The following is a 13,396-nucleotide window of genomic DNA, read 5'->3' as shown; positions in this document are numbered from 1 at the left end:
GTATACAAATCAAACCCATGTATCAATTACACCACTTTCTACATCGATGTAGGTCAGCCAAATACACCAGACATCCCTGCAATGGTGTGAAATTCATCTACAAGATTTTGTATGTTGCTTGACTCTGGAAAGTGGATGTAATTTTTTGCCATAAGGGTCAAAATAGTTGCAAAGCTTCTGACAAACTTCCAAACTGATGAGACAGAAATCTTCCAGCAGTCTGCCATACTAATTTGGAAGCTGCCACAGCTAAAGTATATCAATGAAGTTATGAGTTGCAGGTGTGAGGAATACTGCATCCTGTAGGATAGAATTTGTTTTTTTATTTACTGTTTTGTCTAACATTGCTTATCCTGATTATAGTAAACAACAGGGCTCCTATAATGATATATATTACTGTGTTACATTTTAAGTTCTTCAGAGAATCACCCTCCATAAAGTACAACATGCAGGTGATATCCCCATTAGCCGGAATAATTGGTGTAGAGCTCTTCCTGGGATGAGAGACTTCCAGATAACAAGACTCTCAAACCATGAAAAATCCCACATCCCTAAAATTTTTCGGTTACATGTAAAAGTTTCCGTGTTTAAACATTCTTTTATCCTCGGGGACCCGGGAAAAAACTTGGAGAGTTTAAGGAAATTTTATTAAAAATTTCCAGAAAATGTTCCTGATATTTAACCTCGGAATTTGCTCCAAGGACTGGAATAAAACTGTTTTAAGAGATTTTTCGGAATTTTCTACAAAAAAATTAACCCGATTTTCAACCTTGAAAACTCGTTCACAGACCCAAAATGTTGAAAATTTTCCCGGAAAAACTCCCAGCCAATTTCAATTTGGAGTACGTATTCACGAATTCTGGGTAATGAAAATAATACAGCACTGTAATTATGGCCTGGTGGTATTATTGTACATGGGAGGTGGGCTTAGGGGTTTTTGCATCACTGAATAACATTGAATAAATACCCAATACACTTCTAAACTAAGACCAAAATCCAAGATTTAAAGTTTCGGTCTATAAATATATATTTAGTCTAACCTAACCTAACCTGACCTAATATTAACCTAAGATAATTTAACCCAATTATCTTGTAGACTGCACATTATAGAAATACCAGAATTTCTTGCCTCGTCCTTCTTGAACTCTTGGCATATGTGGCTCAACTCGTTCAAAAAGTTCATGGATTCATTCCCTGGACGGCCTACACCTCTTGATAAACCCCTCCTCAGAGAGATAAGCAAAAGGATTTTGATGGTCTCTAATAACAATCCTCACAACATCAGTTAGCTCTGCATACCAGAATGCGATATTGCCAGCCTGAAAAAATAATACAAAATCTAATATCTATTATATATATATATATATATATATATATATATATATATATATATATATATATATATATATATATATATATATATATATATATATATTGTGGTAACTATTGTATATTAGGTAAATTACGTTTGATAATAATTTACAAGCGTGTTGCATAGCTATTACAGAGAATTTCCTTAAGAAATTTGTCCATAGTATATTCAACTTTTGTTTATTGTTGTTCCAGTGATGCATGATAGGACTGACATGATTTAAATCGAGTAATTGTAAACATCATTAATCAATTTTGGTACTTCCTTCTAATCCTGAGTTCGAACCTTTCCTCAAAAAAAAGATATTTTACGTAACCTAAACACAACTGGAACAACAACAACCCAAACAATGAAATACAACAGGAGAATTTTTTTTCCATGGTAACTATTGTTGTAAACTATTACCTCAGCAATCTACCTAGTACATTTGGTTTATCTTATATCTTTCCTATATAACATATTGGCGAATTGGAAATGGCATTACAACTATTTATCACAAACAAAAGTGCGTTAAAACCGGTTATTAGGGCATTTAAGTATTTGTTTTCTTTATTATCTCATCATAATTTACATATATTATATTTCAGACACTTTTTCTATTCATATATAACTAGTTTGAACATTCGGGATAAGTCTTTCGGGTGCCTACACACACCCGAGGACTTATCCCGAACTTTCCAATAATATTGTCGGACTACTAAATGGTAACCCGAACAAATTAAAAAAAAATATATTAATTACGGCTTAGAGAGCGTTTTCGGGATACTTATAAGTAACCCTAATGTTTAAAATTATGACTGAATGTCTGCGGGTCAAGGATTGGACTCCAGAGCCACCTCCAGTCGCACATATTAATTCGAACATAAAAGTGCTCGCGAACTCCGGCCTCACAGCTGCTCATCCGACATTTACTGTAATTTATAGCCGTTGTTAATAACCGACGGTGTGGGATATTAGTTATTATCCTGTAACTTAGGTCGGCCGTCCTTCATCAGCTGACAACACCCATTTTCCTAATTCTGTGTTTTACCAAACCTGCCGTGAGCTGTCATAGTATTCACTATAACGGAGGCCATGGAAGTATTCTATCGTCTCGTAGACAAAGAAAATGAGGAGTATCTCGAAAAATCTATCAAGATATAGTAAAAAAAAATATTTCCCGTTAAAACAGAGAACGGTATTTTGAATAAGGAAGAATGTCGTCAGTCTGTTTGTTTTTTTTACATCATGAAGTGTTGTTAAGTTACTGCCTCATATCCTAAAATATTATTTGAAAACTTTTAACTTTCTAAATTATTGCCAGTGTATTCTCTCAGGTACTGAAGTCTCTTCAGCCTGTTATATCAATTAGTGAAGTCCTGTTAGTCTAATTTTTCACAGTTTATAATTCAAGAGGTCACTCTAGACTTTGGCACCAGCAATCAGTGGTAAACCCAGACTGCCTCATGATGCAGATGAGAGATATGAGTAATCTTGCCAGGTTGGCAGTGACTGCCGGACACCATCGGCTTAATACTTCTCAAACTCATTAAACAACTATTAGAAACTTTTGACGTTTACCTCGCGGCCAAAATCGCTGCCGCTGACAGTGCCACTTGATGAGTCGTGACATGGCAGTGTCATCTTGGTGAGCCGTAAAATGACAGTGCCATCTTGGTGAGCCGTGACACAACAGTACCCTCTTGATGAGCTTTGACATCAGCTGTCACCACCATTAGCGTCTTCCTCCATTAACTTTATACATATGAATATACAGTATTTTTGTCCCGGCGAATAATTCACTGGCTATTAGGGTGTGTCAATTTTGTCAACATGTTAAAAATCAAATTTGGTAGTCAAAATATTGTGCCTCTTTATGTCTAAACTTGAGATTAGCAAACAAAAATGAATTGAAATAACACTCACCTACATCAATTATACCTTAAAGTTTCAAATATCAGTATTTCAACAAATTAATGAGACTTGATTAGAATTATTCACTTGATATTAACTAATCTCATGTAAGCATATGGATTATGGAGTATTTTATGGTTCTATAGCTTGTGTACAATATGCATGTCAGAACATGAACATGAACAGGCTCTCCGTGTGGGACAGTTTAATTCTTGTTTTGACTTGTACCAAGCGTGAGGATAAGGCGCCCGGCTCACTCTCCTTCTAGATATCATAGACGGTGGTTTGCTCTCATTGCACTTGCACCTACTCTACCAGACGAATTCTACATTTTAATTATTGTAAGTAGGGCATATTGATTGTCGCAGTTACTTATATCATTGTATAAAACATTATGTTCTAAGAAATTATTATGTTATTTCTGTTACAGCATTTTTGATAAACAAATTGATATTTTTTGAAACAACAATTGAATTATGAAACATTGAAATATTTTTCTATTTGTCAGATAGTGTGAAGATGTCAAAATTGAAGACAAGAAGTCAGTTGTCAACCCACTTGAGCCTGCTAGTTGGTAAAGGGAAGGAGCTTCCTGTATCAGAACTTCCAACAGTGAGAGACATGCTAAGATTAGGGTTACTCCTTCGAGAAAAAAATGCAAAGGACAGAAGGAACTATACAGATAAAGAACTCATAAATGACATGATAGTCCCTCTTCTGCATCAATGGACAAAAGCTAATGCACTATTCAAACCACCTGTGATTAATCAGTGTCGAACTATTGAGCTAAAACTAACGAAATTATGGCACAAAGCAGTTGAAACATCACTTGGTAAAGGAAACTTGGCCAGGAAAAATGAATTTCTGCACACACTTGATACTCTGTTTGACATTTTGACCTGCAAGTGCTCCATACAATTATGTTCTGAATCCAACTGTTCTCACTCAGGTAAGAGAGAAAATAATTCCCACATTGATTGTGGTTGTCCTCGTGAAAAGAAGATCCCTGTTTTAGAGCTTGAATTTATAAAGGCACAGAGGACAAAGGCAGAAGGCCAAGGAAGTATGCAAATGGGTTCAATAGATTATTCAGAAACAAAGAAGCAGATTGCTAATGCCAAGAAGAGAGAACAAATCCGAGAGAGGGAACAAAAGAAGAAAATGAAGAGTGAAGAAGCCATCCAAAGAGAGGAAGAGCTGTGTCAAGATGTTTATCACTTCTTTGATAGTTCTTCTGATGAACAGGAAGCAACATCAGATGATAGTTCCAAAGAGCCATCTGAACCTTTACCAAAGAAAATGAAATACAACACAAGAAATATTTCAAACATTGCTTTAGCTAGTATTCGCCACCATGCTGGACTTCGTGAGGCTGCAGAAATTGCAACTGCCGCTTGGATAGATGCAGGCCTCATCAGCCGAGAGGATGTATCTTTGGTGATAGATCATAATAAAATTAGAAGAGCACAAGAAAAAATAATGAAGGAAATATCTGATCAGCATGAAAAAGATTTAAGCGAGGGAGGGCTCTCCTGTCTTTTGTTTGATGGAAGAATAGATGACACAAAAGTTTTGCTAGAAGTAGAGGGAGTGAACAGAAAGTTTCCAGGTCTCATCAAAGAAGAACACTACTCTGTCTGTTCTGAGCCTGGTGGTCGGTTTTTGTTTCACTTTGCTCCCGAAACTGAAGTAGAAGGGAAGAAACATGCAGAGGTCATTGCTGATCATATTTTATGTTGGGTTCAGGAGAGAGGACTTGGCAGTTCACTGCAGGCTGTTGGTGGAGATTCAACTGCAGTGAACACCGGATGGCAGGGGGGTGTAATGACGCATTTAGAGAAAAAACTAGGAAGAAGACTTGTTTGGATTGTATGTGATTTACATACAGGCGAGCTACCTCTTCGTCATCTCATCCAGGAACTTGATGGTCCTACAAAGAGCAACAACAAGTGGTCAGGTCCCCTTGGCATCATGCTGGATGAAGCAACACAACTAGAAATAAATACAACCTTTCCAAAGGTCGAAGTTGGCCCTCCCCTTCCGGCGTTGTCTGAAGGAGTCATCAAAGATCTCAGCACAGATCAATCCTATGCTTATCGTATTGCCCAAGCAATAAGATCAGGAGAAGTGCCTCAGTCATTGGCTCTCTTGGAGATTGGACCTGTCAGTCACAGCCGTTGGTTAACTACAGCTCTTCGTTTCTGCAGGATTTGGATTTCCAAACACGAATTGAAGGGCAAAGTGCTGAAGAATTTGAGGTTAATTGTTGAATTTATTATTGGAGTTTATCTTCCCCAGTGGTTTAGTGTGAAACTTAATCCTATGTGGGTGGATGGGCCCAATCACCTTTTGTTTCAATTGCAGCTAGTAAGAACACAGAGGAAGGTAGTGAGGGACATCGTGTTACCTGTGGCAAGAAGGTCCGCTTGGTATGCTCGATCAGAAGCAGTTTTGCAAGCAATGCTTTGCAGTCAATGTACCAATCTCCGAACCGAGGCTGTAGAAGTCATTCTAAAGATTAGAGGAACGCTAATAGATGACGACCAGTTGGGAGACTGTTCGTTTCATTCAAGAAAAGTTCCCCCAATAAACGTCAATGCCACCAAATTGTCAGAATTGGTTGACTTGAGTTTGGAAGTCTTAGAGCCACCATTGACAACAAGTCTAACTAGCCAAGAATTGAGAAACCTTAAAGAGACTCCAATGCAGGTGCCGAAGTGGCCTTCCCACACTCAAAGTGTGGAGAGATGTGTGAAAATGGTCACAGAAGCAGCGGGCCATGTTTACAGCCACGAGAGGCGAGAAGGTTACATCAAAGCACAAATAGCAAGCAGACTACTGATGACAAGAAACCAAAGCAAAGAGAGTATGAAGGCATTGGTTACTTTCAAATAGACTACGGATAATAAAATATAATAATTTGAAACTTGAAACAGTAACATGTGTGCAAACGCTGGTTATGTTATAAATTCACAAATATGTACATTTAAAAATCCATTTGATGTAGGTAGGACTTATTATAAAAAAAAATTTATGCCAGAATATTGTTTTGCATGCTTAAAGACTACAATAAATTGCTACCAAATTACTCGATTTTCAATTTAGCCAGTTCACCCCCTAAATTGACACACCCTACTGGCTATTCGTGACCAATTTTAGACTACACAGACACAATGAGGGCCACATAACACAGACACAACACAATGAGGGCCACATAGCACAGACACAGCACAAAAAGGGCCATACAACACAGAAACAACATAATGAGGGCTTCATAACACAGGTACAACACAATGAAGGCCACATGACAAAAGACAAAACACAATGAGGGCCACATAACACAGACACAACTCGCTCAAGCTACACAGTACAGAGAAAACACAGCTGATTCAAACTACACAGTTCATCACCTAACCTAACCTAACATTGTTTAAAAACCTCTACATTTCCAAGCTGTACATATATGTAAAATGCAGTTTAATTTACAAGCTGAAGGACGCTTGGCTTCAAGTTATGTCATCCAAAACATTTTACGTAAACTTGACCAATCAGATCCCGGTTACCCACACACATTCGTGTTAAATGACCTGTATTAAGGTGTTTTATATCACGACTAGGGTAATGCGGTACATAATTTTATTACCATATATTAAAGTAGGAGGTACTCTTTTTTTTCTCTACGTCAAGACGTTAATCAGTAGTGTTTCTTAACTTGGACGGGAAGATACGATGTCTCTCTGTTAAAATAGAACCATCAGCAGTAATGTTTCCTCTGGGACCACTTGAAGCCATAACATCATTATTTTCTCAACCATAACTTTCTCCTTAAGCCCCAAGAATTGCTTCTATATTTCATCGCTAGATTTCACGTCATTCGAGTTCACCTCACCAGCTAATAGTAAAATTTAAGCTTTAAATGTAAATGTAAAAGCAACAAGGAAGGTTTCTTGGTTACATTATGGAAAGAGTGAAGGAGAAATTAGTAGTTTTTCAGTGGCTGCCATTACAGTACAGTATATATAATGGCAACTATGGGAACTTATCTTAAGCAAACTAATACTAAGTGCCAGGTAGAGTTATAGGGCTATCAAAAACATTTCTTCTCACATTTTCCTGTATCCGCCATTACTACAAGCTTAAGAAGTTTCACCCTTTCCTCGACTTTTTGTGGACATCAGAGGAAATTGAACATTATATCCAGCAGACGTACAGGTAAATTGTGACAGAAGTCGTTACTTGCTTAAATTACTCCATGTAATGGAGAATATGTTACTTCAAAGCAATACACCGAAAGCATGACACCAGAGCCACCTAAAAGAGTATAGGAAAATAAAATATTAACAAATACATAGACGCTTAAATTTAGAAATAAAAGTAACCCAGCAATCGCTTACATAAAACGCTCCCTGGTGTGTTGGTGGGGTAAAATAACTGTGGCAGAAAAATGAGCCGATATTTCCTGGTGACGTTGGGAATCATTGATCAACCTGTGCTTCTCCAGGTGATTTCGAATAAAGTTTGAAATTATTGCTTCCATTAATTTGCCAACAATTGATGTTAAACTGATTGGACAGCAGTTCGAGGATGGTGATCTATCTCCCTTCTTGAAAATCGGTATTACATTCGCTATCCTCCTTGATTCTGGTACTACATCCTTAGGTTATCTAGTTTGAGCCCCTACGTTCCCCACACATAGTTACACTTCTTAGTTTTTTTTTTTGTAGCATGGTTGGCGGGCTTTGCACTGCCTGGGATGTCCAGGCAATGAGGCTATAACGCCAGTCTCGTTGGTTCAACCACGTGTGCGCCTGAACAACAAATCCCTGGGAAATCAGGGTGCAACCAGCCGGTAGATGGTCTTCAGCCTGTCTGCTCTCTGTGAGTCGCCAGCACGAGCTACCACCCGTCGCCAGCTGCCACCAGCCGCCAAGTTAACTTCACGAAAACCTGGATTAATCCACCCTTTAACCACTGTGCATATCCTTTCCCTATCAAATCTCTGCATACAGTTGAACTGAACTTACTTGAGAGTAATGTTTGAAGTAGCTCACAGGAGTCGTCACCACGTGGGGAGTTGTGTCCCGGGCACATCCTCATGGCACTGAGTCCCACTGGCGAGAGAGAGAGAGAGAGAGAGAGAGAGAGAGATGTGCCTTCTCAAAGTACACGGCGTGTATTTTCCCAGGAACAACTTAAGTTTTTTTTCTGGTTAGGTCTCAAATTCTCCCTTGACTGCATCTTTTATTTATTTTTAGGGAAAGACTAGCACTATTTTAATATTTATTCCCGTCTTTAAACAACAACACGAACGTCTCCCCACGGCTTACCAGTATAATTATTTAATTATTTGTGAAAGCGCATGACGTCCTGTTGTTCATGTCTTAATTATTTACCATAGACACAAAGTCGCATCTTCTCGATGGAAAATTTTCCCTGGTAACTTTTGTTTATATTAAAACTGGCTTGTAATGTTGTCATCAGTGTATGAATAATTTGATAAAATATACTGCTGGGCTCACGGAAACCAGTTAGTCATTTAAGCCTGCCACTGGGCACCCAGTACAGCTGACCCCACGACTCTCACGAGGCATAACATAAGAACATAAGAAAATAAGGATTCTGTAATAGGCCGGTTGGCCTGTGCATGGCAGCTCCTGTCGAGAGTTACTACCACTCTCTATCATCCATGAGTCTATCTAGCCCTTTTCAAACCTTCCCAGCGCCCCAGCACATACTTCAAAGTTACTAAACTTGTTCCACTCGTCTATCATCCGATTTGTGTCCTATCTCCCTTCTAAACCTAAACTTATCCAACTTAAACCCATTGGTATGAGTCCTATCTTGTTCGGATATTAAAAGAACTCTACCTATATTTCCTTTATTGATTCCTTTCACCCACTTAAATACTTCTATCATATCTTCCCGCACTCTTCGTCTTTCTAGGGAATGCAAGATTAGTTTATTTAATCTATCTTGATATGGAAGGTTTCTAAGTCCCGGAATCATTTTCGTCATTCTTCGCTACACCGACTAAAGTGAATTGATATCCATTCTATAATAAGGGCACCAGAACTGAACAGCATAATCGAGGTGCAGCCTGACTAGCGCAAGATATAATTGCAATATGACCTCCGCACTCTTATTACTTACACTTCTAGATATAAAACCTAATACTTTGTTTACCTTATTTCGAACATTAACACACTGTTTTCTAGGCCGTAGGTTCGGGCTGGTGGAGTGTTAAACTTGAAAGATAAGTCACATAATGTCAGGAAAGACCTCGGTAGCTCCATTCCATCCCCTGGGCATGCCAAGTAGCTATCAAGTTGTGAAGTTTGTGGGTGATTGTTGCCTCCATAGTGACCGAGTCTGACTAAGACTCACCGTGAACTGTCCTTCTAATTTGGGTGTAGTTCTGGTGAAATCACTTTTCGATTCTAATTGAGGAGTGGTTGATTTTTTCCCACAACGTAACATCTGGTGGGTGCTGGCGACGGGGAAGGGGGCGGGCAATGGTACTTAGTTGTCTAAGCAGAATTTTAAATTCACTCATTCTCACACGTGTGTATAGATACAGGCTTTACAATACGACATTATGAAAATCCGTAGCTACTTCACTCCTGAGCAGTTGCTTCAAGTTTATTAAGAATTCATTCGTCCTAACTTGGAGTACTGCTCTCATATCTGGGGTGGTTCTTCTTCTGTCCATCCATTAGATAGGGTGGAAACAAATGCATTCGTCTTATTAACTCTCCCCTTTCAGTTGATAATCTCTCTTCCCTTTCTTTTTTCCGCAATGTTGCTTCACTATCTCTTTTATACAGGTACTTTAACGGGCAATGTTCGGTGGATTTGGCATTCTCTGTACCGCCAGCAAGGCCGTGGGCTCGTAACACTCGTCTTGCCCGCGGTTCCCACCGTTTCTGGGTGGATGTCGGTCACACTAGAATATCCCGTTATAGTACATCCTTCTCTCCTCACTCAGCCAAACTGCGGAATGTTCTGCCTTCTTCCTTGTTTCCATACTCATACAACCTGTCTCACTTCAAAAAGCTGGTTTCCCGGCATCTTCGTGGTGTAGATTAATTTGGTCTTTATCTCTTCTATTTTTAATTTCTTTTACTTTTAGTTTTTTGCCCCCAAGCCCCGTTGTGGGTCGATTACCTGTGTCCGGGTGGGCTATTCCTCGTAAAAAGAGAAACTGACGTCTAACTGGAAGACCAAGCACCTGAAGGAAAGGTGTGGGGGAAGACAGGGGATTCGATGGGGAAGGGGGGAATAAAAGGGTAGGCGAGGTGAAGTGGGTGGTCAAGGTGCTAATGGACAAAAGATGATAAAAAAGAAGGCCCGCTGCCACTGCCACATGACCTGCTCTACAGTACCGTCGCCTCACCTCACGAGACCTCTAGGTATGTGACCATGTAGTCTCTCCCACACATACGCGCGCGCGCGCACGCACACGCGCACACACGCACACACATACACACACACACACACCGTACCCCTCACGGCTCCACCCACACATCTCTTAATATGGTTAAAAATTAAATTAATAATTAATTAAAAATATATTATTAGTTTGCATGAAACGAGTAAAGATTTTCGTTTTTTTTTATCAGTTGTATTGGAGTAAAAGTATAGAAAATCATACTGAAGCAAAAGTAAAAATGCTGAAAAATTTGAGTAAATTAAAAAAAAGTAAATACCCAACAATGTTACTTGAGTACAGCACTCAAGTAAATTTATTTAATTACTTTACAATTCTGGGCCTCACGTATGTTTCCCTGTTCTTTAAACCAGTACTTTCCGTTCTAAAATTTCGAAATATGAGACACACACACACACACACAAGAACATAAGAATGGAGGAAACTGCAGCGGGCATATTGGCCCATACTGAGCAGTCCCGCTTACACCCAACCCTTATCGTTCAGATATCCGTCCAACCTCCCACAGGTATATCTGAACATACCCAGCATACTCGAGTTATTGATGATGTTTGGTAACTTGTTCCACTCATCCACTAATCTATTTCCAAACCAATGTTTACCTATCTCGCCCCTAAATCTAAATTTGTCTAATTTAAAACCATTGCTACGAGTTCGCTCCAGGTTGGATAGTTTGTGTACCTTGTTATATCACCTTTGTTTAACCCTGGCTTCCATTTATACACCTCTATCACATCGCCCCTCACTCTACATAAGAACATAAGAATGGAGGAAACTGCAGCGGGCCTATTGGCCCATACTGGGCAGTCCCATTTACACCCAACCCTTATTGCTCATATATCCATCCAACCTATGTTTGAAGCTATCCAGCGTATTCGAGTTAATGATGATGTTTGATAACTTGTTCCAGTCGTCCACTACTCTATTTCCAAACCAATGTTTACCTATTTCGCGCCTAAATCTAACTTTGTCTAATTTAAAACCATTGTTACGAGTTCGCTCCGGGTTGGATAGTTTGAGTACTATTGTAATGTCCCCTTTGTTTAGCCCTGACTTCCATTTATACACCTCGATCATGTCGCCCCTCACTCTACGTCTCTCGGTGGAGTGCAAATTAAGATGCTTTAACCTGTCTCTGTTCTCAAGGTTCCTAATGCCCTTGATTGGTCATGTAATGCTCCTCTGAATTCTTTCCAAGGATTCTATATCCATTCTGTAATACGGTGACCAGAACTGAACCGCGTCATCCAAGTGAGGTTTTACAAGCGCAAGCTATAGCTTTAGGATAACCTCGCTAGTCTTGCAACTAAATCTTTTTGTATGAAGCCAAGGACTTCCTTAGCCTTGTTTCAAGCACATACACATTGTTATCTTAGTTTAAATTTCCTACTTATCCTTCCACCTAAGTCTTTCTCAAAGTCGTATTTCTCTATAACAACGTTATTCATCTTATATCTGGTTTCTCTATTTACAGATCGACATGGTCAACTTAATAACATTCTTGATCTTTGTTTACCTATAACCCCTCACACTATTCATACCCAATTTCTACCCCCTTATGGTGTTCTATCACAATATTATTTCTATTAAATCAAACTGGGTACGACCACCTCCCTCACCCCATCACCAAATGCCAACTATAGCATTACCAGAGGGCAAACTGGCAATCATTGCGAGAATTCTTCTTCTACTTTCCTTGGGATGAATGTTGATTTTCCTCTCGGGACGCCTAGGTATGAGCTGACAGCATTGCTGGCTTTATACAGGGTGGTATGAGTGCATTTATCCAATCTTCTACCAAAACTTTCACTTTACAATCATGGTTTGATCGCTTCTGTTCCATTGCATGTGGGGATAGGGATAGGGCGTATGAATTTATGAAACTGTCTCCTTCTGTTATCCACTTTCTTTCATTACTTCAAGGAATCGTTGTAAGACTATTTTTCGAAGGGCCAAGCGGAATATTTGAAAAAGAGAGACCGCTGACCTGACTAACTCCTCTTTTAGTTAATCCTTTTGGTCCTTAACCAGACCATCTGTAATAAGTTCTGCACTCCCTCTTTTTTCTCCTCTCTTCCGACCTGATAACTCTATAGCCAACTCTCTCCCTGATAAAGTCAATCTCTTTGGCACCTTATTCTCCTCTAACTCCACCTTTGACAATTCCCACTCTATCCCTGGTGTGTTATCTAGTTTGGATGTGAGTAAGGCATGTGGTCCGTACTGAATACCCCCTCGTGTTCTGAGGGAGTGTGCTGAGATTCGGGCCCCTGTGCTTGCTCGACTCTTTCGTCTTTGGCGCAAAACCCAAACGTTTCCTTCTTCTCGGAACCATGCCTCGGTTCAGCCCATCCCGAAGAAGGGTGACCATTCTAATCCCACTAACTAATGCCCTAAGATTTTTAGAAACTCTCTTAAACTCTCATTTTCTCCGTCACCTTGAACGCCTTTCTTTCTTATCAGATCACCTGTATGGCTTTCGCCAGGCGAAATCTACCGGTGATCTGCTTTCCTACTGCTACTGCACCCATCATTGGTCATCCTCCCTTACGGATTATGAGGAAACTTTCGTCGTGGCTCTCTCCAAGGTGTGGCAGAAGTCTTTTCTTTATAAACTTCCCTCTTATGGTTTCTCTTCCCTACATGGCAGTTGTTGTTGAAGGATCGATCTCTAGCTGTTTCTC

General features: G+C 39.5%; 1 long non-coding RNA gene across 1 annotated transcript; it reads right to left on the bottom strand.

Annotated features, from left to right (window-relative positions):
• Positions 1–308: 308 nt before the first annotated feature.
• Positions 309–8,665, bottom strand: LOC121859613. Its single transcript, XR_006087678.1, has 2 exons — positions 8,290–8,665; positions 309–1,319 (listed from the first exon to the last, which is right to left on the bottom strand). It is a non-coding gene; the product is annotated as an uncharacterized LOC121859613 (long non-coding RNA).
• Positions 8,666–13,396: the final 4,731 nt, after the last annotated feature.

Source organism: Homarus americanus, unplaced genomic scaffold (assembly GCF_018991925.1).
Source record: "Homarus americanus isolate GMGI-L3 unplaced genomic scaffold, GMGI_Hamer_2.0 scaffold7626, whole genome shotgun sequence".
Taxonomy (NCBI): domain Eukaryota; kingdom Metazoa; phylum Arthropoda; class Malacostraca; order Decapoda; family Nephropidae; genus Homarus; species Homarus americanus.
Note: the sequence above shows the minus strand (reverse complement) of the source record. Positions and strands in the feature narration are given on the sequence as shown.